The following is a 23,875-nucleotide window of genomic DNA, read 5'->3' on the forward strand; positions in this document are numbered from 1 at the left end:
ACCGCAGAATATTGTAATTTGAAATGTGGTTTGGCGCGGTAGGAGTCTATACTTACTACTACACAAGTAACATTAACAAAAAAATTGGCGCGGCAAAGTCGAGATCATTTCCACTTTTAGCACCAAATATATATTTGCAAGATCACTTGTGTTTTTAGAGCCTGTTGCCGCTTCTGCTTTCAAGAATTCATTCAGCGCGTGATCTTAGAGACGCCAGCCGCGTTCCTCAAGAATCGCCTGCTTTGTAACGTGTACTTCGCGCGTTTCCGCCTTACAGAAAAAAAGAGAAAACAAAGAAATCGGTTGGGCATAGGTAGCACACACGGCAGCAGTTGGTCGGCGCATAGCATTACCGAAGTGTTTTCTAAAAATATTTGTTTATTCTAAAATTATATGATTAGGTGATCGCCATGAACGCGCAATTTGCCTTTATGTCGATGAATTTATTGCTTCGCATCGCACAACCCGCTACAAACACACAAGCCAGCAAACATCTAGAATTTTTTTTTCTTTTTTTTATAGAATAAATAAATTTTTTTTTCATTGAAAATTGCGTTCTGCGCGCCCGCAAATTATGTGCTTTCCTCTATGTAAATTTTTGTTTTTTATTTTTCATTCATTTGTTCACCGATATTTTCATTTCACTTCTCGCCTTTCGCGCATATTTTAGACTTTTGCGCTTTTTGCTCACGCGCGCATAAAAATTCACACACACACAAACACATACACAACCACACAGTCACTTAAAATGTATGCTTGTGATTTCCTTCTCTTTCTTTCGTCATTCCTTCTATTACGTGTTTTTATACAATTATTTTTATTTTTTTGCTTCTCTTTTGGTTCTTGTTCTGTGACAGAATTTTGCAAATTCTTTCAGTTTTTCCGTAAGTTTTCACACTTGGTATTCACGTACATAATAATTTTTATTAGACCTCTGCTGGGGCCATCTTCCGCCAGTTAGACACTTAGTCAGTCATTAAGTCACTTAATCCGGTCGCTATTCAAATTGCCTTCGCACGTCGATTAATGTTTTGTAAAGTAGCAACGTGTCGTATCGTATGTACGTATTTACGTAGATATATACGTATGCGTATGTACTTTAATGAAAATAAATATCACTCACAAATTGCTAACGCAGCGAACGACCTCGTGGCTTCTTACCGAAGAAACTCTAGTACAGACCCTACTTGCTTTCTGGTTGGATGCGAACTGACAACTGACTCGTACAGCGGATCCCAAAAGCGTCACAGTCCGCCTCGCTACAGCAGCAAAGGCAACAGCATTCACACCGAGACAACAACGATTATACCGATTCATTTTCACTAGCGTTTGTACTAACGATGTGAATGCCGCCGTCGCGGCCAACAACGCAACGCTTACACAGCGAATCGACGTCGTTTCGTATCAACCAACGTCGTCGTAATCATTGTCGTAAGTTTCGTCGGCTAGCGCCAAATGGGGCGAAATAGCTGTGCTTGCACATACCACATATACTCGCACGTACGAGCTGGCCATTCAGGCTCCACCAGCTCGTTAACGATAACTGGCTGTGTGTCTCGGTGGTTGCAAAACCGAGTGCAGCGGCAACAACAGCAAACACAGTGACAGCGCCACTAACACCACCAGCAATCACGTTAATACCGACGACGGTTATGGCTGCGGCAGCGTTGACGCCGTCGACTACTGCGCTGCCGAGGACAGCGAAAGCGCTGTACGACCCCATCACCAACACACTCGAACACACACAGACGCGCAAGCACACGTTGAGCCCCACACGCGTTGTTTCCAAACCAAGCCGATTTGGCGGTGGCGTGTTGGCGCTGCCATACATTGACATACATTCCAAAAGTGTTCATTCTTTATTAATGGCCGTGGGCGCAAAGCTGCTGGCAGTGACTTAGTGGGCGCTAATGTTTGTGTTCATTTCGTTTTTTACGCTCTGGCTAGTGGGTCTGCGCTCTCCTATTTATTTTCTGATTAGTGCTGAGTAGCGCTAAACGCGCGCGTATTTTATACTCAGCAAGCACAGTGGTTCACAGGTGCAGCAAAAATTAAGAACAATTGAGTTATAGGATATTTTTTTGAGGCTGGTACAGTCGTCCACGGTTATGTGGGGTCTATATACAAGTACTGTTAGTTGAAAAATTACAAAGACTTTATGCTATTTACAGCAGAAGCCACACGGCACTGTCACCACACCTGTCGAAAGGAAGTTTGAGATAGATAAGGTTGTGTCTACCATATACTGACTTAAAGTAAAGTATTAAATTTCTGTCCAACCATTGGGATTGCTTCAAGTTACGCGAGGATTTGGTTGGATGCAAACCAATAATTAAACACGAAATCTTATTGGCAACCAGAATATTTTCAATCATTTGAAAAGAGAACTAAATCACGTTATTTTACAAAAATAGGTTTATGGCATTAGTATATAATATTTACACTTAAAGTCACCAAAAATTTCAAAATTTTTTTTTTTAATTTCCAAAGTTATAATTGTCAGTGTTTACCCAGTTCCAAATAAGGTCCCTGCATTGACAATCATAAGTCCTTGGAGATTCATCTAAAATCAATCGGATGAAAAAATTAATTTTATAAAAAGATAATTCTGGGCTTGATCGAAACTTTTTTTCAAAAATTAACAAAATGGTGACCTTACAAAATTTGTTTCTAGATTTTTGGGAAAAAATCAACAGTTAATTAGCCTTAAAAAATCGAAATTTTTGGAAAAAAATTCCTTCGATCAGGCCCGAGTTCATTATGTATTTTAAAAGCTGTATAAATTTCAATAAAATCTACTGAGTGGTTTTCCAGTTACAGTTGTCACCAGTTCAAAAAACATAGTTTTCAGAAGAACGCATTTAAAGTTTCTTGCAGCTGTCACTACCTGTTCCCTAGCGCTTTGAAGAGCGCTCTTTGTTATTTTCACGATATTACACTTAACAAAAATGTAAAAAAAAAGCAAATTGATTTTTGAAAATTCTGACTACCCATAACCCCTTAAGCTGCATAAGTTTATCTCTGGGAATATGATTACATATATGTTTGAACCTCTTCAGATTGTATCTGAGTCCCAGTAAAAAATTCAATGACATAGTTCAGATATTTATACTCGATCCGTTTTAATTTTTTCCTTTTTCCGGATCTCCTGTTTTATGATGTGAACACTCACTGCGAATCCGCTATCTAAGCCGGATGGACAACCATTTATTTTCCCTCAATACACTTGGAAAAAGAATTGAGCATTACAGGTAAAAGTTCTGAGATTCAAAGTATAGTATCTTAACTGAACAAATTAATTTTCGATATTAGAGAAAAGTCTGCTTTAGAAAATAAAAAAAAAAACCAAGTTAAATAAAAATTTTAAAGTAATTTCAATTGAAACCAGTTTTAAGGTACTTAACTCTGATATATTATATAAAATAAAGGTGCGATTCTAAAGCAGAACACTACAATAGATATGAATTCAGAAAAATGAAATTTCTTGCGACCAAATACCGAGAGAGTAGAAAAGCTAAAGTAAAGACTAGAAAAAAAGTAAACTTCGGCTGCACAGAGGATATAATTATATCATTATAATCCTTCGCAGGGACATTTCTTTTAGCAACTACATGTATAGCAAAATGTGAAAACGTAACCGGCATACGGTTTAAATCTAACGGAAGACGTTTAGTTAGTTACTTTCAGTCAAGTTGTTTGATATGACCAACTTTCAAGTCGAAATAATCGAATCTTTTAAGAAGATCTTTATCTTGATTTTGATTGATCTGTTTGTATGTCAGTTATATGTTATAGTGGTCGGATTTGAGCAATTTGTTCCAAAATTGTAGCGTTGCCTAGGACACTACATTAATCTCTGTCAAAGTTCGTGAATTTGTCAAATCAGAACATTTTTAATACAAGAACTTGATTTTTATAGGTCAGTTTGCATGAACAAAATTTGAACACGTCGTCTGTTTTTTCGTAAGAATGGGATATGTTTGATAGAAATTTTCGAAATATTATAGAAACTCCATCGGATAAGGCTAATCATTCTTCACTAGTTCAAGGGAAGCCCTCACACCTCAGTCCACATCCAAAATGTGAAATTGCAGATACATAAATAGAAGATTGCTGCATTCTACCCTTGGTGGATTTAAAAAAATAATATATTTCTTATTTTAATTGTTTTAATATTGATCACCTCAATACTGAATTGATAGATTGTTGTAAACATAAGTATGTGTGTATACTCCTTTCAGGCTCTTACCTATTTTGTTGTAGATAGATCGAACATAAATAAATCCATACACCCAAAACTAGCTTAAAAGTTATATACTACAAAAGAATCAATTATTAGAGTCTCCACAGCAAAAAGTCACCAGACAACTCGTTCATGAAAATGATCTTGTGAATATTTTTATTGTTTTTTTATTTTGCCTTTCAGCATTTCAATTTACTTATTCAAAAAAATTAATCCATGTATAATCCTTCTTCATTTATAAATATCTTTTCTAATTATATGTATGTATGTATTTCGCTCGCACGCTTTCTTTCAAAATTATTACAAATTCTTCCAACAGCTTCGGCTGCTACATACATACTGGTACATATATACACACATATGTACGTACGTAGGCACATAAAGTATGTAGGTGAAAGAGCGAAGACGAAAAATGTTTAATATTAACATTTCTATAAGAATTTAATGCGCAAATATTCTCGTTCGTGAAGCAACAAAAATTAAATAAATATAATTAAACACTAAAGCTTTGTTATTGTTGCCTGTTTTTGCCTTCCTCATTTTGTCTTCTTTGTAGCAGCAGCAGGCCGACGAACATACGCGCAGATACTCGGTTAATTTGCAAACGAACAGGCACATATGTATGAGTGTTTGCGTGTGTGTGTGCTAACGAAATCCCAAAACAGGCTCTTATCGGTATATACTGACATACATATGTATATAATATATACATACCTACATAAAGAAAGTACTTTTTATGTCACACATTTACAGATATACATATTTACATACATATGCTCGTATATAATAGTATGTGTTTTTATGCCAACGGGTTTCATCTACAAAATAGCTTAACAAAAAGAAAGAGGAGAGTTCCGTCTTCTACAACTACTAACACTCAAGCAATGGGAACGAGCCCCTCAATTTTACTTGTTCAATCATCGGCTTTTCAACTGCGAAATAACATAAGTATTCGACATTTTTTTACAGTGTATATGGTAAGTACAAAGACGCGAAAGAAAATTATCGCCACCAGTGACGCCTTGGCAGAGTTAGCTGTATACAGACACACGTGCTTATTTATAAGTACTTATGTACATATACATATGTGTGGGTGATTGTTTGTGTATGTTTATCAATAATTAGTTTCTTGAGTGAAGTGAAGCTGCGTGCGCACTCAACAAGCTTTTACTTATTCCAGAAGGTCAATATTTCATCGCTCGGAGCAGAACGCTTCATATGCGCGTCGCAGACACAGTTTCCGTCTCGGTTGGGTCTCGCTACTCAAATCGTAATCGTCGAGAAAAAGCGCATAAAAAGTTTGCATAATTAATGAAATGATATGTCAAAGACTGGTTTTGTCACACACATGTGTCCTTACATATACAGCGTCTATCCATAGGGATGAAGTGATTTTGACAACTCGTGACGGTTTGGGGACTTGTGCAAAATTTTCTCAGTGTGTTCAGTAAGATTTGCTAATTTAAAATGGCACATTTTACTTTGGTACAACGCTTGGAAATTGTCCAAGATTATCACACAAATTCACGTTCATCGAAAAATCATCTTCTCAGATGAGGCCCATTTCTGGCTTAATAGCTTTGTCAGAAACAAAATTGTCGCTATTGAAGTGAGATGAAGTCTATTTCAGGAAACGCAATTGGATCCCTAAAAATTGACCGAAATGAGGCAGGAAATTCCTTCAATAGCGAGCGTAATAACATGTTGCTGACCGACTTTTCCCCCCCATAATTTGATGAAATCGACGCGCTGCCTCGACGTCTAAACATGGACTCGTTAATTTCGGGAAATGGGTAAGACTAAGGGCCGCCAAGTTCGTGCGATTTAACGCCTCTAGATTATTTTTTTTGATGGAGGTATGTTAACTCAAAATTTTAGGCCAAAAAACCAGCAACGCTCGAAGACAAAATTAGGCGCACCATAGCCGAAATGCTACACCGGGTCATCGAAACTAAACATTAACGGGTGAAGATATGCAAACGGAGTCGTGGTGACCATTTGATCGTTATCTACATAACAAAAAAAAAAGAAAAACCGTTAACTTCGGTTGCGCCGAGGCTATTATAGCCCTTCACAAATACAAAGGCCCCGTACAAGAACTTGATTCCGGACGTTCAATTTGTATCGCAGCTATATGATATAGTGATCTGATCTGTCCAATTTCTGTGGAGAATAATTTGTTGCCGTAAGCAATAACTCGTGCCTAATTTCGTGAAGATACCTCGTGAAATAAAAAAAATTTCCATGCAAGCACTTTACTCCGATCTTTCAGTTAATATGGCAGCTATATGCTATAGTCGTCCGATCTATACAATTTCTTCGGAGATTACATTGTTGCCTCAAACAATAATACACGCCTAATTTCGTGAATTGCAGCGTCACAGCTTCTTAGTGAAGAAAGGACAGGTGCAAAATTTCAAATCGATAGCTTAAAAACTGAGGGACTAGTTCGTATATATACAGACAGACGGAAAGACGAACGGACAGACAGACGGACATGGTTAAGTCAACTCAGCCCATCATGTTGATCATTTATGTATATATTTTATAGGGTCTCCGACGCTACCTTCTGGGTGTTACAAGCTTCGTGGCAAAATTAATATACCCTGTTCAGGGTATAAAAAAACAGAACCCATTTTGACCAAATTTAAGTGTTTTATTTCATTTTAGCATCACGTCGTTCTTGTTGGTAGACCCTATATGGTAAGGCATATGTATGTATGTATGTTTAAGTGCAAGCAATTATATTTCGTTATTTATATACAATCTATGAATACAAATGTACTTAAGTCACATTAACATGCCGACCGACATAACGGCTGTCATAGATGCTCCCACTAATTTTCTATATATTCTAGTATTCCACTCACCTGGAAACTGCCGTCATTTGGAACTGTGTAATTTATTTTATGCTTGTAAAATTATAACACTTAACTTAACCGGTACTTTTAGTACAACTAATAACAACAAAGTCTTGAATTATATGTAGAACTAAATCTGAAAACGTAACCGGCCAACGGTCACTTAGAATAAAGGTTATATGCTATAGTGATCCCATCTGTAAAAAGCTAGTCGAGATTAAAATGTTACCTCTGAAAATAATCTATGCCAAATTTCGTGAAGATATCTTGTCAAATACACAAGTTTTCCATACAAGAACTTAATATTGATCACACAGTTTGTATGACAGGTATATCCTAGGTCCCGATATCGGCGGTTCTGACTAATGCGCCGCTTCTCGTGAAAAGAGAAGGTGTGCAAAGTTTCAGATCGTTATCTCAAAACTGAGCGACTAGTTCCAAAGGTTGAAACTAATCCGATATCTTACTGTGATTATAAAATGTAAATAACTTAAAAAGTCGCATAGGTTCCTAATACGGATTATAATATTTAGTACCATTACCGAAAAAGGCAAATAATACAAGCTGATTCTATACAGCTCTAACATATGAAAATACACAAAAAGGTCTAGGGATTTTGAAAACATTGCTCTTTTAGTTTGTGATACAAGTTCCTAAAGATTAAGAGGTGCAAGCAACAACAAAGCAAGATTGTTTAATTTAATATAACAAACTATGCTAAAATTTCTTAAGTAGAGCAATCGTTTTCTTCCTATAATTGTTTGAATATGCCAGTCTATACGAGTCATTCCAGTTGCTTGTTCGATTCGCCACTCTCCAAGATTTGACAAATCAAAGGCAGCGAGAATTAAGGTCGATTAGCTAGTGTCTTGCAGAAATTTCGACCCTTCTAAAAATATAAGAAGACAGTGCATAAAAGCAACAGATCACAATATATTCTAGAATAATATGGTGTGATTGGAAGCTCAGAACATAAAAGTATGAGTATAAGACAAAAGGCAAAGTCAAATCACTCGATAACAAAAAAGTCACAATTTCAAGCTTGTGCTGTTAATCGCGTAATTGAAATTAGATAAATGAACGAATGATAAGCATCGAGCTCAACACTTGCTCGGCCTTCAGAAATCGTAGTTTGAATTTGAACAAGCCGTGGAGCTCAAATACTTACAAACATATGTGTATATAACACTTTTCGCGTGTACGCAAAAGCGATTTGAAGGATAAACAATGGTTGGAAATATAAAATATGTGCGGTTGTATATAGGCAGTATATAAGCACATAGTAATAACTAGCAAGCGCGCTTAATGCAGTCGTATACACTGTGTTGTCAGGCTTAGTCACGTTTGACACGCGTGCCAGTACTTTATGAATTTTTAATTATTTGCCTTTTTTCAACTTATTCAAGTATATGAATTCTTCAACTTTATTTGTAGGGTTTTGAACTTGCTTAGCAAATAATATATATGCATAAGCGTATACATATGTAGGTAAATACATATGTCTGAACGTAGAAATAGATGTGTGTACTCAGGCCTATTTACACGCGCTTCTAAGGCTAGGGCTAACTCACACGCACACAAGTGAGTGCCCATAATTATAAATGCGTCCGTAGAACAGCTAGCGTTCTAGCCCTTTTTTACTTTTTCATGTCGAGGAAGTCAAAATTGCTAATTTATTTCAGGTTTAGAAATTAAATGAGAAAACCTGTCTCGGATTATATTATGAGAAATCATATGCCCGCAGCTGAATTTAATAAAAATATTTCAATAGAAAAAAATAACTGCTATAAAATTTAAATTATCCAAGATTATGACTTATTAGAACGGGTTTTAGGAGTCGAGAAGTATGAATTTTTTAATCGCTACTAACAAATAAAAAAGCAATACTGGTAAAAAGGGGGGTACCTACAGAATCTAGGTTGTAACGTCGTCGCCATGAGATCAATAGATTTAGAAATTAATATATCTGCAGGATTTTTAAACAAATTTTCGCTGAAAAATCTTCACAAATGAACAATGTTATCTAATATAGCAAACTCCTCTGATTATTGAAATATATTTTAATCAAAGATTTTTCCTTTTTTATGAATAATTGAGGAATTTCAGGAACAGTTTGATATCGCATTGACCAGCAAAACTTGTAGATTATATAATAAACAATTTTTTGGAAAAAAACAATTTTTTGGAAAAAAAACAATTTTTTTTTAACATCTAGAGGCAGCCAACTCCCTTTTAAATTAAATTGCGAGTTAAAATTTTTAAAAAAAGTCTTTAACGGCAACATGCTTTCCTTAAGCATTAAAATAAATTTTGAGTCAAGAACCGTCAAATTCGTTAATTTTTATATATGTAGATGTAAAGAGTTTAAACCAAAAAATATTTTTTTTGTCAAACAAAAATGTTAACTCGAATTTACTTTAAAAGTGCCTCTAGATGTTAAAAAAAATTGTTTTTTTTCAAAAATTTTCTTATTTTCTAACTTACAAATTTTACCCTCAGGCTATGCTAAAAAAAAAAAATTCCGCTCCACTCGAATGTATGATCATTAAGAATGTGACAGAAGTGTTTTGGGAAGCTTACTTCATCACGAAGGTCGTGAAGTCATTGAAACCTTAGTTGACATCAATGAGATAGCAAAGAATCTCAACATCTCTTAAGATCGTATCAAAGCTACATTCATATCTAAAGACTTAAGTCTTTTGCAAAAACGACGTCAAGTAGAGATCGCAAAAAAATGCTGACGACCCTACATTCTTCAAACGCATCATTACTAGTGACAATATCTCACTAAAGGTACTTTAAAAAATCGCTGAAAACACGGAAAGGCGTTTCAGCTTAGATAGAGGCTTAGCCTTAGTTAGAGGCTTATAACAAGTGTATAGCAAATCGGCTTGCTTGATAATAAAGATCTGTTGTAAAATGCATGAAAAGGTTTTTTTTTGTCACTCCGGGTCAAATGTTATCAGATGTGAACTTGAGGGACGCAAGTTAGTAAATGCGTAATATAAGCTGTCATCGATTCGACATTCACGACGAAATTCACGTTCTGTAAAGATGTCTTTCGCGCGCTTTGCTCAACTTATGGTCAACATAATCGGCCTATTGAGCATACTATTCGCAACACCAACACCCATCTTGAGACCCAGCATTCATTATTGGATAATATTCGACCGAAAAGATTGAGAGTGTACACGAAGACCGTGGTGAGTCGATTCGGCGCCTTTCGCAGCATTTTACGTCGCGTTCTTAAATTGAAAGCGTACAAAATATAGCTGTGCAAGAACTGAAACCGGTCGACCTTCCTAAGCGGCATCGATTCGCTCTATAAGAAAGTTCTTGAAAAGTTCCAATAAGATCTGACATTTTCGAGCCAAATTTTATTCAGCGATGGGGCCCATAAAAAAGTAAAATTGCATTTGGGAGAAATAGCAGCCTGTAGACATTCAAAAGCTACCATCTCATTCAGAAAAAACAACGGTTTGGTGTAGTTTGTGTGCCGATGGAATCATCGGTCCATATTTCTTTAAATATCATGCCAATGAGAACGTAACCGTCAATGGCTACCATTATCACGCCATGATAACCGACTACATGATGCTTGAAATTGAATCTTGTGATCTTGGCGACATTTGGTTTCAACAAAACGGCGCCACTTTCCTACCACCGCGTCCATCAATGGATTTATTGAGAGAACACTTTGAGCAGATAATTTCACGTTTTGTACCGGTTGATTGGCCACCAAGATCGGGTAATATCACACCGTTAGACTTATTCCTGCGGGTGTATGTAAAGTCTAAAGTATATGCTGACGATGCCGCTTCGGTTCAGGGCTTGAAGCAAAATATCACACGTGTCATTCGCCAGTAACCAGTCGAAATGCTCAAACGAGTCATCGAAAATTAGACTCAACGGATGGACCATCTGAGACGTAGCCACGGCCAACATACGAAAGACATAAGATACAAAAAATAAATGCCAAAGAATGTTCTTTCCAATGGTGATAAACATTTCCCTTTAATTTTGAATTTTCTGTATTTTTTTCTTTAAAAAATTAGTGTACCTAGAAATGGATCACCCTATTTAAACGATCACATTTCCGAGAAAAAAAGCGATGTAGTTCATGCCCATAAAAAAGCACATATCCGAAAAAGATGATGACTAAGCAAATATTTTATAGGAAATGTAATACATATGTACATTTGTACTTAGTTCATCCCCTTTCTTGTTATTTATAATAATCTATCTTTAGAAGCATTCAAATACGCGCCAATATCTTATTTTGTAAACGCGATCGCCATTTGACAGTTGCATTTGACTATTTGCCAATTTAGCCGCCGAAATGGATCATCGCCAAACATCCACTTTAATTTTATTTAGTAAACAGAAAACTATTTCAATGTTTACTCAACAGTTTGTGCACACACTTACTCGCAAACAAGCAACCAGAGTGAGCTTTGTTTTCATTTGCGAAACTATACACACACAAATAACAGGCACACACACAGACACACGTGCGATCACACTCACATACCTACATAGATTTACGTACATAACGTGTGTATGTATGCATGTATTGTATATATGTGAGTGTGAGCATTCGGGAACGCTAATATGCTAATACAAATGCGCATGATCAAAGTGCGCATTAGTTTGAAAATTTCAAGCGCCAATGTGGAATTCAGCTTCCGCTTATGGGCGCTTGCTGGCGCGCCGGCTACCCACCACCGTCCGTCGACCGCCGACCGCCGACCACCAACACCCGCCCATACGCTCCACATACAGCCAGCCAGACGAACGGTAAACGAACGAAAGCGACGCGAAATTCAGTATGAAACAACCAGATAACCTCGGCGACAGGCGATTAACGATAGCAATGACGTCGCAGACCTCGTACAATCGATCGACAACACAACGCCATCGTTCACTTGTCGATGCCGTTAGTTGGGGGGTGGTGCGATCGACATTGAGCGCCAACAAGCGACGCAGCAGCCAAGGTAGGCATAAATCAGCAGCAGCAATGCTATGTGCATATACAAGTATGTGTATGAGAGTTGTGCTCTCTGCCAACACTTTGCATATTCATCGTCCACAATTCATTTGACGAGTTTTTACGCTGCCAAAACACGTGGTTTTCAAGTTCACCGCGCAAATTGAAGACAATATAACAATTGGCTTTCCATTAAATATTTGTGTTCCTTACTGTATATTTATGCTACAAGCGTACACACATTTATAGTTATCAGAATTTATATATGTACATGCAGACAATGTGCATATGTGCCCATGTACTCATGTCAGGTATTTATATTTTTATTTCTCTTATATTTTTTCTCATCGGCCTTTCTTTCCTTATTAGCTTTAGAGACCTATGTTGTCATAGTAGAACAGAAAAAGCACAACAAAGCAGACTTAAATGATATATGTATATGAATATGTATACACTTGTAAACATACTTGTACTAGTTTAGAAAAATACGCACATCATTTGCATGCAGGTAACCCAACAGCAGAGAGCATATGCTTATATACACACATATATAGTATATATTTAGTTATAGGCAAATATAATATATATTCTTAAATGTATGAATATACATGTATCGGCTAGTATAAATTTTGAGGTTTAATTAAATCAAATAAAATATTAGCTCAACATCCGCGTCCACAATCAACCCAACGGCAACGACCAATTTATTAAAACAGTATTTAAACTTTAAAGTCAATGATACGATGCGAAAAATAAATTAAGTAAATAAATATTTTAAATATTTTTCAATAACATCAAACTAAGAGATATCAACTAGTAAAGAGCGAACTTGCTTACGTTACTCTTAATGAGGCTGTGAGAAGCTGAAGAATATTGACAAATTGTGAGTTTTTAAATGAATGAAGATATTATGAATTTAAATCAATAATTTTTACTAATTATACACATATATGTATGGAGATTATACTGACGCCTGTTACGCCATACATAAACCTACTGGCCCTTAGAAACTACTTGTATATAATAACAATTATAAATAAAAAAAACCTACAAAAATTGTTAGGGGGCAAAACAGATAAATTCAATTCAATTGATTTCCGACTAATAAAAAAATATGAAATATTTATGTATGTATAATTGTTATTGTACTCACTATTAACCTCTACAATCGATTCATAAATTATGGGTATTACTTAAAACGACTTCTTCAAAATTCACCGAAAAAGTATATACATACAAGTACATACATCCCCCGTTACATACTTCCTCAAGTAAAACCGCAAGATTTTTAAGGTGGGCTCAAGAAAACATTTTGGTGAAAATTATTTGTAATTACCAAAAATTGTTAGATAATACCTGGTTAAAAAGAGGTCCAACAACAGCACTCACCACAAAATTTTATAAAGTTAGATAGAAAGTTTCTTAGCTAGTAGAAAAAAGATTTAAAAAGAATTATATTTTGATAACAGTACTCATAGTTTATCCCACCATATAAATTAGAATCACTGTCACGTTAACCAAAATCGGTTGAATGGTTTCAATTACTAGAAAAAATTAAAATTTCTAGATCGAGTCCAAAGTCAACATAACATATTCTAAAGAAATAAAAATGTGAAATAACTTATTTTTCCTGAGCAAAAACGAAACCTATAGGACCAAAACTGAGTAACCTTTCAGCTTAGAGCCGAAAGTTTGCAGCAATTGACACACACCTAAAGCGAAAGGGGGAAACCCGCAGATTTATATAAATGAATACAGTAATTATGGGGGCTTTTGATATAAAGATTTTTTCTTAATTAAAGTATCTCTACTTCTCTTACTCCCGTACTTACTCAAATTCCACTTTCCAATTTGCCTATCAGAACTAAGTGCAACCATAAATATCCATAAGTTATTCAATGAAATAACATAAAAACCTAACCTAACCTAATACATATATCGAAAGCGACATCAGTTACTCAATTGTAAAAGTATGCAGCCATTATACGCGGTTACGCGATGCGCAAATGGGAACAAATGGGAGCAAAGTTCGCAAAACAATGTTTGATGGTTGGTAGCCCAAATAAACTGGATGATAGAGTAAAAATAAAACAGAAAAAAACGTAAAATGACAACACAGAACATTAGGAATGATAATGGAATAAAAAGAGGTAAAGAGAGATAAAGCTACTACGAGTAAAAAAAATCTAAATGAGTTAGTAGTTGTTTTCAGGTTTTGCATACGGGAATGTCATAATACATACCTTACAGTATATATATATATACATATATTTATTTGATATATATCTATATTTATTTGAGTTTATTATCTATGATTATTGAACAGTACGTACTCTGACAACCCAAGCCAGTGAATCAAAATTTCGGTTATTATTAAATTAATTCGTAGAGAGAAAATTTAAATTATTCGCACTAAGCAAATGTGTACCCTGAACACAGAATATTAAGTTTGCCACGCAGTCTGTAATATCCAGAAGGAAACGTTGAATACCCTATAATACCTATTTATACATATATATAAATGATCAGCATGACGAGCTGAGTCGATTTAGCCATGTCTGTCTATCTGTATATACGCAAACTAGCTCATCAATTGTTGAGATATCGATCTGAAATTTTGCACACACCCTTTTCTGCTCATTTGTCGGAACCGACTGCCATACAAACTGAACGATCAAAATCATGTTCTCGTATGGAAAACTTTTTTATTTGACGAGATATCTTCACGAAATTTAGCTCGAGTTATTGTTTAAGACAACGATATAGTATCCGAAGAAATTGTTTAGATCGGACCGTTGTAGCAAATAGCTGCAATACAATCTGACCGATCATATTCAAGTTCTTATACGGACTCTTTTGTATTTGTGAATGGTGTTATAGTTTCGGTGCAACCGTAGTAAAAGTTTTTTTTGTTTTATTGAAATTTTTGTTTAAATTTACAGAATTATAATTTATTTTGCTCAAATTTTAACTCTATATACAATATTTATTACGTTTCTACTTATCTTAAAAAAACATCAAAATTAGTATGTTCTTAAGACATTTCACAGAATATAATAGTTTTGTTTAAGTAACTGTTTTTAATGTCAAGAACAAATCGAAATAGATATATACTTACATGCAACATATATATATTTGCTTTTGCGTGCTTAATATAATGAATAGCGGTTTTGTTTAACGTGACAAAAAACAAGTCCGACGGGTGTGCTAATTGCTTAATTAAGAGTTTAAATTTTTGAAAAAATAAGCAAATAATAAAAAGGTTGCCATATCATCTAAATAAGAGATTTTAGATGCTGATTTACGGACTACATAAAGCGTATAGCTTTCATCTGAAAGATAGATTCTAACTTTTGTTGAAAAAATTTTCCCATAGAAACCCAGAAATTCCAATGATATTATATTATATATATATTATATTCTTGATTACCTCTCACTGTGTATGCTTTTGTTGCTAATTCCTTAGCACAATGCTTTTCAACACTTCGGCCACAAGTTGTTGGCCCCGAACGTCCCAGTGGAGGTGGCAAATTTCGTATGACCCACATGTGTCAGAACGGTGACGCAGATGTTATGTGCGCGCTCTTTCTCATCACCCCACTCTTACATGCGCGCTCTTTTTCTCTCTGCCACTTGGCATACAAGTTGCAAGTAATGCAACTTTCAAAGAATCTTCAGTGATTGCCGCAAGTTCGTTCAATGTCTTCGGGAGACTTCGCGTTTTCCGTTGTTAATGACTTTTGGCATCCTTTTGCACTTTCGCCAATACTTCTTCTCGCTTACGCTGCTGCACTAACTAACTGCTTACTGCATTGTTCGCCGTTATTCAGCGAGCATTTCAGTCATTTCGTGTTTTGTGGGAGTGACCAATTGCGGCATGGTAGGATTCTGCGCAGCTCATATCCTTGCTATGCCGACCTGTTATAGGTTGTCGTTTATGCTTAATTGTCGGATTTGTTCAATTGGAAAATAGCGCGTTCGGCTCGACCGAGGCACCTACTTAGCGCATACCAGCGTTTGACTTTTGGCATTTGATGCCGCATGGCAGGGCGGTACAGCCCCTACGCCGCAAGGACATTTTTGGCGTCGGCCGTCGGTTCGGTAGAGGCGCTGTAATCAAATACACCCACAAATGTATTTATGTATGTGTAGTATGTATGTATATACTTCATGTCGTTCTTTATGCATATCGGTGCGTTGCTACCTGTCACCCCCACCATCCTGACCCTCAACTCGATAGTTGGCAAATTTGTGTGGGTGTGTGCCTGTGATAATGAGAAAGTTTATTTGATTGGATGCATATTTTAAAGCGTCACCTTTGGTGGTTGCTTATTGATTCGTTTTCTTACTATTTCATCTTCAATTGTTTAGAAAGTTTTTACGGAACTCATCAGTGCCGCTATAATTCACTTTGAGGTTCTTAAAAAAGTTTTTTGGCACAACCAAGAGAGCATTACGATAGTTCAAAAGAAAAGGAATATTTTTTCAATTTATTTTTTGTTTTTTGTCGTATGGCCGCTATAACCTTTTGAAACGCAGATTTCGATTTAAGTTCCTTGTACAACTTTATTTGCACTATTTATGCTTTATTCTACTTATTGAAATAAAGCAGGTAATGAATGAGCTTTGGTGACTTTGAAGATTTTTTAGTAGATTGTTTTCATTTTTCTATTTGTAAATGAGGAGATTTGTCTCAAAAATAAATTTTAGCAGTAAGAGTATATGTGTTTACTTAAAAAGAGTTTCAGCGCCTTAATATATGCTACTATCTTTAAGATTTACGAGAGATAAGAAGATATTTCGATCTCTAATTGTTTTTCGTAAACTATCTAAATTCGATATAATATAGCTAACGTAGAACAGCTCGTGGTTTTAAATTCCTCCGTAGAAATGTCTAAAATTATAGAGCAATATGTTTTCCAAAAACCAGTATAGGTTCTCTCTAGGCATTTTCGAATTGCCAAGTGTATTTCTCACAAATAAAACTTTGAAAATTTACCATCCCAAAACTTTGTCGGAAATCGGTCCAATATACATAAAAATTGTTAGTTTATATACATTACGGTGGAGCGAAAAAAAATTGTTTTTGCTTAGCCTGAGGGTCAAATTTGTCGATTATAAGAAAAGAAAATTTTTGGAAAATAAATTTTTTTTAACATCTAGAGGCGGCCCACTCACTCTTAAAGTAAAGTTTCGAGTTAAATATATTGTATTTGTATAAATATTTGTATTTCGTAAAATTTTTGATAAGTGTTCTAGAAGCTGTGGAGAGTCCTCTTTCGGGCCAATTAAAAGTTATCAACTTAAAAAAAAATTTTGTTTTAAAAAATAGTATTAAATGACTACATGCTTTCCTTAAGCGTTAAAATAAATTTGGACTTAAAACCCGTCAAATTCTGTAATTTTTATATAAATGTGAATTTTATTAGTCCAAAAAAATCTTAACTCGAAATTTACTTTAAAAGTCAGTGGGTTTCTAGATGTCAAAAAACTTTTTTTTCCAAAAATTTTATTTTTTTCACTCCACCCTAATATACATATATCCTGTTGTGAAGCAGCGAATTAGTCATAAAATATCCAAGTTTACAACTAGATATTCCTCTCGGACATCCAACTAGATAGTAAAACATCAGGCTTATAGTACACCTTTTACAAAGTAAAACACTCATTTAGAATCACACTAATTTTTTTGAGAAATTAGTCTTAAGGAAAATTGTGATTTCTCTTTTTTCGAAGTTAGCATTCAAAATAAAAATATTGTCTTTCAAATATGAAAATATGAGCATCATTCACATCTCTCAGTGATATATACCATTTTTAGTCCAGGTCTAAGGGGTAAAAGTCAAAACTTCGATTTTTTTTTTTTTAATGTATATATTTTTTGCATAAACTACAGTCGCGATTTTTGAAAGTTGGGTATCGAGTGAAATTGATACAAAGATTACGGCTTTCGGTTTAATTTACTAGAGGATTTTTAAAGGTAAGTTACCAAATTTAATATCTTCCTATTACTTACGCATCATATGCAGAGTTTTTCATAACCAGCAGTCAGATGCTTGATGAGGAGAGAATTCCTACACTTGCTGTAAATTAAAACTTTGCATTGATAGGGTCTCGACGCCATGATCTCATAATACAAGCAATCCACTTCCTGGTCTTCGAGAGAAGCTTAGTGGTTCTTATTATAAGTAATACTTTTGTATAAAAAGAGTTGAAATAAAAATATTATCCCATATCCCATCAAATTTTTATAAAGTCACTTTCGAAGCTCTAGCTACTCAAAATAGCCAACTTTCAGATAAATCACGTACAAAGTGACTTCATAACAGAAATTTGTAACGAACAAAGAAGTTGATTAAATTGATTCCATATTGAAAGTGTCTTTATAATATAGATCATCCGGAATTCTTAGCAAATTTACATAATATCGAATTCTAAACAGGTATATACACTAAAAACTCACAAATACAAAAAATGCATTCTGCATATACTAAGACATAGGTATACTATATATTATGTTTATAGAATAATCGTGCAGTAAGTTTTGTCAGAAGTTCAGTGGCTCAGCCGAGGAAATTTAACTGGATTTACATACACACAAACACACACACGTAAATATATGCATTTTTATAGTACAAATATTATAATACGTGTATGTTCATATATATAGAGTACAACAAGTTTGTACCCGCAGAAACGGTTTAACAAAATTCAAATCAAATAAAAATTTGCATTCGTGGGTTGCTAATTAAGTTGTGAATTTTGACGGTGAAGTGTGAGTGGCATAATTGTTCGCTCCATACAATAAAATGACTAAAATAAATAAAATGCCAAATTCAGTATAGCTTTTAGCGTTTCGATAGAAGCGTATTGATAGCAAATTCATGCATACATACATATTTGTCATTGCATATAAAAGTACGAGGATGGTTCGGTAGGTCATAGATTTCTCAAATTCCACAATTGATGACGATTTTCATCAAAATGACTAACTGTCAGAGAATCATTGATTGAAAAACTTGCAGAAGTGTTTTTGCGAGTCTATCTTATCGACAACTAAGTATTTGAGCTACATGTATCCACTGAGTTGAGAGGTTTCTGAAAACTAGCTATCAAATCTATACCAACAAACTGAATCATTTTTCAAAATGAATACTGAAAATAAGATAGGTCGGAAAATTCGGTAGCTGCCTTTTTTCAGCAAAGATAAACCTATACAGATATATAAAAATGTTGAGCATTGAACCTGCCTTATTAGAATAATACCCCATGAAAATACTGAAAAGAACAAGTGACCCGGACTGGTCCATTTAAACTACAAGCTTAAACCGAGTCGATAAAAATGTTTCCTTCATTTCTTATGGGTCGACTCGACACATTTTGATTAATGTTTTTGGTATGAAGTTTATCAATGCTAGACTCGTACCAAAATAACCTGAATCTTTTGATAAAACGACATCTCGTAGAGGTCACAAAATAGATGCTTGGAAACGTAGCTGATGACCTAACATTCAACAATGGCGCTACCAAAAATAAGGCGGAACCAAAGACACCAAAATTCGCTGAAGGCACTAAAGGCCATTGCAGCCGGGGGTTATAATAAGTGTGTGGAAAATTGGAGTAAACGTTAGCATGCTTGGCATGTTGGCTCGGGAGCCTATTTTGAAGAGTATAATAAAGATTTGTTTTACATTATGTGAAAATGTAGATTTGGTTTTGTCAATCCGGTTCAAATTTGATCAGTTGGTTTAGTCCCTCGTCTAATAAATTCTTACAAATTTTGCTGGAACTAGTGCCGTTCGTCGCAACAAACAAAGTCGTTCGTTAGTAAAAGTTTGCACTTGAGAATTTCTAAATTTTTATTCTTGAGGACAATAAGAAACGAGGAAAACGATACCGCAATGCCCTTTAAAAAAATAATAGTTATTTCCGAAAAGTCAATTTTTTATTCAAAGCGGTACTGATTATTAAAAATACCCCCGTATGAATGAGTGTGTGTATGTGTATACATGTATGTATATGATTTGACTTGGCAACGGCCTTGAACCTAATGGAATGTAGTGAATGTTATTTATCTAGACATACATATATATACCATATACATATGTATATGCATCCATTGTACTATATGCATATATGTATATGTGTCTGCATAAAGTAAGTGAGTGAGTGTACCTAACGAAAGACCAGAAATGGATATGTTAATAATAGGTACAAATAGGCTTATCAATTACCGTTACACACAAACAAATATGCAATATACACATTTTATATCTGTGTGTATAGGTGTGTGTACTTTGGCATTTTAGAAATTGCACTTCATATTAGAAAAGTTGATTGTCATAACAGATAATCTTTGTTGGCCAAATATTAGTGTGTGTGTGTGTGCCATACGAATTTCGCACTTCATTGTTTATACTTTTTTGACTTGTTTTGTACGCTTGTTTTCTCTTTTTGGATGGCTTGATGTGTGGGCGTGTGTCGAATCGCTATTAAGTATATCGACAGCAGATGGCTTTTGTCACTAAATGACATTCAAACAAGTTAGTGTGTCAGTATGTTTACGATTTGGAAATAATGGCAATAACAAGAATGGCCTATGAATAGTGGATCAAGCTATGAATAGCGTAAAACTTTGCCGACACCTACACACACACACATGTGCTCTTATATTATATTCTTTGCAAAGGATTGTAAGGGATAGTTCATGAAAGGATAACAATATTTGTTTATGTGTGTAGCAGCTCGTAGTAGTGGAAGATGGGAATCAAAACAAAAGCTGCAAAGAGTGACAATGTCGCACAAAAAATTATTTTCAGCGTAGGCTGGCTCATTCGTAAAAGAATTTACTTACAAACCCCAACACACAAATACACGCAGCTTTTACAAGTAAGTTGCTATAGAAACATTAGATAATTCGAATGATTGCAGATTACAATATTGAATGGAATTTGCGTATTTTGATGTGGGTATTTACATTTTTTCTTCATACATGTAAATATATATGTATGTATATTTATGAACACATCGGCACATTCTATTCGTGCTCATCTTTCTGAGTATTTACATACATATGTACATATGTATGTATGTATATAACAATACGTGCATGAATTGCTTATCTAATTAACACGCTCTTCGGCGAATTATACGCCGAGAAATGGGTCAAATGAGAGGTGGAATTATAATGGCGTTGCGGATTATCATACTAAAATGTACATAAGCTGCAAGTATATGTATATATATTAGACATATTTAAATATGCATAAAAGCAAATGACACTTGTTGAATCGATTTAATGTGTTGAATAAAAATTAAACGCGTGTTGGTTTACAATGTCGCTTTGTTTAAGAAAAAAGAAAAATCGTTAACTTCGGCTGAACGGATATTGCATTCATAGGTGCATTTCTTTTAGCAATTATATGTATAATCAAATCTGAAAACGTACCATGCCATCTCTAATGCTTGTCGTCAAGATGGGTCATTACTAAAGCATTATAAAATATTGCGATTCTTGCTACAACCAACTTCAAAAAGTCTACATCACAAAGAAAATGGGACAGTTACCAGTAGATAGTCGGCTAAATATTTACTTTTGAAATATTATTAGTTATAAAAGTGAGTCGCTGTATTTACCCTCTAATAGCAATGGATCAATGAACTCATATTTGTAATACCACAATTAATGGGTTGGGAGACTTGGTTCAATAGTTACAAAATCTTTACTACCAATTAGCGGGCATACTGTGATGAGTTAGGAGACCAACGTCACATAAATGAGGATAAAAGAATATTGAATATAGCCATACTCATAATTAGACGTATAGAAGTTGACAAATAAATTTGAAGACTACAGTTTACTAAGTTCGACCAAGTTATTAAGAGGGTCGATCGTCTACCTTCGAGTTCAAATTCGGGTCCCATTTTTGACGATGGCTTACAAGCAAACTACTCATGATATTTGAACGAAATTTCTTTTATTTTGTTAATTTATTCTTAAAAGTTACTACCTTGATACGCCCTTCACGCGTTTTTAAATGCACCGGTGCGACCAAAAATCGAACCCTAAACAGGGTATATTGAATTAGCCACGAAATGTGCGAGACTCTGCGAACTATTATTTTGATATAGATTTTGCACACACCCTTTTCTCCTCAAGATACTGCTCATTTGTCGGAACCGCCAATATCGCACCACTATAGCATACAAACTAATATCAAGATAATTGTCTTTTTATACACTTTTATGCAATAAGAAATGCACCTCTGGGAGTATATTTGAAATCAGGGTGACTGTCTATCGGTCCGTCCGTGCAAGTTGTAACTTGAGTAAAAGTTAAGATATTATATATTGATGAAACTTGGTACACGGGTTCCTTGATACCATAAGAAGTTTGGTATTGTAGATGGGTGTAATCGGACCACTGCCACGCCCACAAAAAGCCATTCATTTAAAATCTCTAAAATGCCATAACTAAGCACTTAATTAAGATATACATCTGTAATTTGCTGCAGGAGATCGCAGTGGTCAATCTGTGTGATATGTTATTGCTATTCGGAGAGAGTCCCTTTCCGATAATAGTATGTCTATATGTGTACTATAATGAATTAAATCGGTTCAATACTTCCCTTAGCCCTCATATAATACCTTATCGAAATGTTTTTGAACTTCCGGTTTACTTCGTACCGCATATATATATCGACCAATATGTGAGATATCTGAATAAAATTAAATTAATGTATTTTTTGTGTAATGGTGCATTTTTTAATAAGTAAACTCGAGTGAAAACTTGCACCACATTCTCCACATAACTAATTGCAGAATTTTCAAACATCCGGTTAATTTTACTCCACATATGTTGGTATGTGAGGTACATAAATGAAACTCTGGGAGCATTTTATTCTGCTAATAGTAAGTTATATTGCCAAAAATAGTTAGAATCAGGTCAATATTACCCCAATCTCTCATATACCTGATATAAGACTTTCAAACTTCCGGTTGGAAGTCCAGTCAATATGTAAGATATCTTAGCTAAATTAACTGATTAATATTGGATATACTATATTTCAACATTAAGTATCAGATGTACTATAGTTTACTGCCGAAAATATGTGAATTTAGTCTACGAATACCCCACTCCCAAATACTAAATATTTTGATTTTCATTATTCTAACAAACTTAATGCAGAACATGTCATTCAATGTGTGCATTATATTTTTTCAAAATTGTTTAAAACTATGATCTCAAGTTGATCTCAGCAATGTCGAAATTAATTCAATTAGCCCATCCTTTTCTCTGTCTCCAATACAAGTATAATCTATATAACAATTTCCGACTTTCTACCTGACAAACTTTTTGAAGTTTGAAGTCACATTTACCCAATTAAGATAATAAAAAAAACGTTCATTTTCAAAAGGTTAAAAGTTTCGTTAATAAATCTAATGAACATTTTTTTTATATTACTGTGGTCGTTACACTTCATATACAATGCTCTGCATTTATTGTCAAGCATTTAGTCAAAAATAAGCACAAGAGACATCAAGCAGATAAATAGAACCCCCTTTCCTTTAGTTAGCAAAGCTGCCACGAATGTATAAAACTAAACTAAGCATGCCTCAAACTCAAACAATCCTCGAACTCACTAACTGCTCGAATGGAGTAGTAAGCTATACTAAAATTATTTTACCTAAAGTCACTTCCATATCTGTCTCCAGGTGTGTAGTATCTAGGCGTTCGATATTTAACTGATTCTTTAATAAAAAATTACCGTATTTGCATCTACA

At 34.8% G+C, this 23,875-nt stretch overlaps 1 protein-coding gene across 3 annotated transcripts in view; it reads right to left on the minus strand.

The window, feature by feature from the left end:
- foxo (forkhead box, sub-group O) overlaps positions 1–1,322 on the minus strand; it is a 76,816-nt gene extending 75,494 nt beyond the window's left edge. The window contains exon 1 of one of the 3 annotated variants that reach the window (XM_036357201.2): positions 1,162–1,322. The gene's annotated coding sequence lies outside the window, so the exon portion shown is untranslated. Of the gene's footprint in view, positions 1–913 lie in introns of all 3 variants that reach the window. The other 2 variants (XM_036357197.2, XM_036357198.2) reach the window with 2 other exon arrangements.
- Between the last annotated feature and the right edge of the window lie 22,553 nt (positions 1,323–23,875).

The sequence above is a fragment of the Bactrocera oleae genome, chromosome 2 (assembly GCF_042242935.1).
Source record: "Bactrocera oleae isolate idBacOlea1 chromosome 2, idBacOlea1, whole genome shotgun sequence".
Taxonomy (NCBI): Eukaryota; Metazoa; Arthropoda; class Insecta; order Diptera; family Tephritidae; genus Bactrocera; species Bactrocera oleae.